The sequence below is a fragment of the Triticum dicoccoides genome, chromosome 1A (assembly GCF_002162155.2).
Source record: "Triticum dicoccoides isolate Atlit2015 ecotype Zavitan chromosome 1A, WEW_v2.0, whole genome shotgun sequence".
Classification (NCBI taxonomy): domain Eukaryota; kingdom Viridiplantae; phylum Streptophyta; class Magnoliopsida; order Poales; family Poaceae; genus Triticum; species Triticum dicoccoides.
In genome coordinates this window covers 32,968,702-32,973,757 of record NC_041380.1, presented here as the reverse complement: position 1 = coordinate 32,973,757, position 5,056 = coordinate 32,968,702, and positions in this window count along the sequence as shown.

Here is a 5,056-nt window from a genome sequence, read left to right as displayed (position 1 = left end):
ACTCCCCCATCGAAAATAAGTGTCGTGGTTTTAGTTCAAATAAACCAGACACTTATTTCCAATCAGAGGGAGTACAAATTTAACCCTTTTTCGGAAAATATCAGACGAAATAAACTAGGTTTGAAAATATTTCAAAATATCACCCCTTTTCATGACGCCTGGCCCCGAGACGCCATGATACATAGCGCGACATGCTAGGGTCAAGGGCGCCATGCGGGACAGAGTTGATTGTGCCACGTCGGACCGGCCTGCACAGGATGACGCCCCAGACCCGGCCCTAGCCGAGGTGTCCCAAGCCGACCCATGTCTCTGTTTTTTCCTACTTCCCCTTTGTTACTCTTCTCCCCCTCCCCTGGCCGCCCATGTCTCTCTCTTTCCCCCCAAATCTTGCGGATCTAAGATAAAAAAAATGGTGGGTCCTCTCCCCCTTTGAACCCTCAAGGTATTCTCCTTTGTTCCCTCTCTTTTTATTGGTTGAAATATCTGCATTGGGTCGATTCGGGCGAAACCCCTAGTTCATCTTTTTCTTAAATGGACATTTGTATGAGCAGCATCTTATGTCTGATCTTGGCCCTCTTCATTATTTTCTTGGGATTGAGGTTTCCTCCACCTCTAATGATTTTTTTTATTTCCTAAGAAAAGTATATCCAGGATCTTGTTGCTCGTGCGGCTTTTAGTGATGAGCGCACTGTTGAGACTTCTATGGAGCTTAATATTCACCTCCGTGCTTGCGATGGTGAGCCCTTGTCTGATTCGACTCATTATCGTCATCTTGTTGGGAGTCTTATCTATCTCGCCGTCATTTATTCGGATATCTCTTATCATATCTATATCCTGGGTCAGTTTGTTTCTTCTCCCACTTCGGTTCACTATAGTCACCTTCTTCGTGTTCTACATTATCTTCATGGCACGATCTCTCACCATCTCTTCTTTCCTTGTTCCAGCTCGTCACAGCCCCAGGCCTATTCGGATGCTACCTGGGCTAGTGATCCTTCAAATCGTCCTTCACTTTCTGCTTACTATGTCTTTTTTGGTGGTTCTCTCATTGCCTGGAAAGACGAAAAACAGATTGTGGTTTCCCGTTCTAGTGCAAAGGCTGAGTTGCGAGCTATGACTCTTCTCACGGGCGAAGGTGACTTGGTTACATTGGTTACTCAAGGATTTTGGTGTTTCTGTTACAAACGCCTACTACGTACACTCTTGTCAGACAGTACAAGTGATACCGGTATTGCGCGGGACCCCATGAAGCATGAGCTTACCAAGCATATTGGTGTTGATACTTTCTTTGTGCATGCTGGTGTCCACCACCATGTTATTGCTCTTCGGTATATGCCTTCCAAGCTACAGTTGGCGGACTTCATCACGAAGGCCTAGACTAGAGCCCAACACAGATTTTACCTCTCCAAACTCAATATTGTGGATCCACCGTGAGTTTGAGGAGGGGTTTAGAGTTATATTTATGATGCCTTTTGGTTTTCTGAATTTGGTCTTTGGCCTCCCTTCCGTACTTGTATATATGCTTGATTTGGCCTGTAGATAATACTAAGTTGATATTCCAAACACTTACAATTTGGCAAATAGTACTCCCCAGTTTCTCATCATGTGCACTTCACACTACGGATGAATGACAAGCATGATACCAAAAGCAAAAACATCAAAGTCCACGAACATGATAGAACATTGGCCAGTCCTCCAAATGAGTACAGAGGCACCCATGATGACAACAAAGTTTCTTAGGTTGAATTGTTGAAATGTATTGCTCATCTCTTTCCATCAGTTCGGACTGATGGATGAACTGGTTAGCTGCATTTACTTGCAACCAAGAGGTTCAGGGTTCAAAACCCAGTAAACCCAATAAATAATTGCGGCATGCCCCCGCTTCTGTTGCCCATGTCATAAACTCCAAAGGAGAATAGATGGGAGGGGAGTGTTGGAGTATAATGTTCGAGCCTCTCTACAAGACAGAGCAACTACACGCAAGCCAAGAGAAACTATGCAACCTTATCATGCACCCGTTGCCGTTGAGAAAGGCACATGTTTAGAATTTGGAAAACATGTTGTTTGAATTCTTATAAATTGAGGGAGCCCATATCTATTTAGAGCCTATCCGATTCACACAATTTCTAAAACGCGGCAATAGTATCATGCCATCTTCCATACTACAAAACTGCATGAATGTTTGAATTGCATAGGAAAAATATAGAGAGAAGGCGATAGAGAAGCCAAAGTTATGACAACCCTAATGGCAGACATTGCATTTGTTTATATGCGCTACAAGGAGAATGATCATGGAGAGAAGAGGAGGGAGAAGCCAAAGTCGAATCAACAGTCATGAATTTAGACAAAGAAATGTGCCATGTGCTTTTTTCCTTCCCGGGCTTAGCTCACTCACCACCAGATAGAGCTCAACATCACCATCTTCCCTCCAAGAGATTGGATTGCAAGACATTACAAAGCTTTACTCTACAAGTGAAGCGGAAATGGTGGTGCCCTGGTGGCAGAGTCGTCTGGATGCAGGGCGGGTGGACCTGGCGGTGAGAGTCATGGTGGGAGTCAACGGAACACGCATCTTAGGAGTGTGTGTGTGTGTGTGTGTGTGTGTGTGTGTGGTGGGGCAGCCATGGCCATGCGGTGGCATGGGTGTTGGTGTTCAACGTAGCATGACGACCGAGGGGTGTGAGCGCCAGGGTACATAACTTGCCCGATGTTTTCCCTAGCTGACGGCGGCATCGTTCGCGGACATTGTTTCCTTCTAGAAGGCTATGTCACAGGTTGCTCCCTTTTCTTTGTGTTGCTCCAGGTGAAAACTTGATCCTCGAGATCGGGCGGTAGAGGCACTCTGGTGTCGTGTCTTTCTAGAAGGCACCGCCTTGAAACCCATTCTTTGTCGTTGCCCGACTTCACCTCTTTGTGGTGGCTAACTCATGGCTTAGGCCTCGGTCAGCTCTAGGCGGTTCCTATTGGCCCATCTATAGATTGCTTGGTGGTTGATTCGGTGGTGTTGCGGTGCTCCATCATCTTTTGTCTCTGCCTTGGGTGTGTGTTGTGTGTGTGGTGGGGTGTTCTTCGTGGATGCTTGTATATTTGGTTGTGGATTTGTATATAAAGTGGGACAAAAGTCTTTTTCAGTAACTGGTGGTGCCCAAGTTGAGGCAAGCAAAGCATGCTCATGGAAGCACCTCCGTGACTAACTAGTTTGTCTTCTACAGATGCGATATCAGGGGCTATCAAGATACTCGTGAGAGTCGCATATATGTGGGATTTCAGTTTAGGTGGCGATGTGCAAACCAACATGAGGCCCACACCAATGGAGAAACTATGACCAGTTAGATATTAACTATGTAAATATATAATATATTTCTCCGAAGGGGACATATGCACCCCCCACCTCCTAATGAACAATGATTTCTGTGTAAAAGGTTTTTGTATTGTTCATTCTTTGCTATGGTAAGTTTTACATAGGCATCTGCCATGTAAGATCTATTTTTTGTGTTTTCAATGGTATTTTTGTAAAAATAAGATAGCATCTTTCTCATATATCTTTTGTGTACTTTAAATACATGGCATTTGTGTCCACAAAAACATGGGTAAAGTTTTTTATTTTTTTTTACATGTTTTTCTCTCAAATTGCTTTTCATGAGAAAAAATCCATGTGTGTCCCTCATTTCATACAAGTTTTTCCATGTTATTTTACATGGGAGTCCATTTACATGCTTTTTTGATATTAACTGTCCAGGGTTAACTTTTTTGGGTGCATTTTCCCATAGCATTTATTATTTAGGAGCATGGCATTTATATTAGTAAGAACATGGCATTTCTATTATTAAGAGCATATCAAATTATTATTAAGTGCATGTCATTTTTATTACCAAGAGCATGGCTTTTTTATTATTAGGTGCATGGCATTTTTATTAGTAACATCATGGTATTTTTACTTATGAAGAGCATGTCATTTTTTTCATTAAGATGATGACATGTTTTTTAGTAAGAGCATGTCAATTTTTTTATCTATAGCATGGTATGAAAAATAATGGCATGGCATTTATATATTATTGTATCTTGGCATTTTTATTTTTAATGTCATGGCATTTTTATTATCTTGATCATGGCAATTTTCCTTATACTTGAGCATGTCATTTTTGAATAATTCACGACTATGGCAATTTTCCCTTCTTTTTTATACATTATTATGCCAAATCTATAGATGCATGGTAGTTTGTATTTCTAAATCTTTTCTGAGCGCGCCATTTTTTTGCATTTTGAATTTGTATCTTTAGATGTACAATACTTTTGTAGAGAAAATGTACAATACATGATCATTGTTGAACATGACAAGGCATTTTTATTTATATGTCATGGCATTTTTATGGTATCCTTTATATTGTTAGAATGAGGTCCGAAATCATTACCTAATGATAAAGGAGCTAATGCTTCTCATGGTTTGCGAAAATTATCCTCAAAGATGCAAAATATTACCCATCAATGCCACCTATAATTGTTTTTGATTAAAAACGTTTTACACAGGGAAATCTCCAGCCTGGGCTGGCCCATGCAGTAGGGACCTCCTATACTGTGCTCTACGCGCTGGGAGAAGATGCAGCGCCCGTTTGGGCCGACCCATGTCCGAACGACATGGTTTTCAAAATTTTAATTCTATTTTCATTTTTCATTTTTTTCTACTTTAAATAATTTGGTACTTCAAAATAGTACCGAAATTTTTAAAAAATTAGAATTTTGAAACGAAATGTTTAATAAATCATAAAATATTTGTGGATTCAAAAAATTCATGATTTTGTAAACAAATGTTTGCGTATTAAAAAATGTTCAAAATTTTGAAAACAAATGTTTGGGAAATCAAATAATGTTCATGATTTTCTTAAAAGTTCATGTATTAAAAAATGTTAAGGTAATTGAAAAAACAGTTTGCGAATTCAGACAATGTTCATGAAAGGAAAAATATCCTAGAAATTTAAAAACCCTGCATGACTTACAAAATAGTTTATTCATTCATAAAATGTTCACTGATTCAAAAAAGGATCATGCATTTCAAACAATG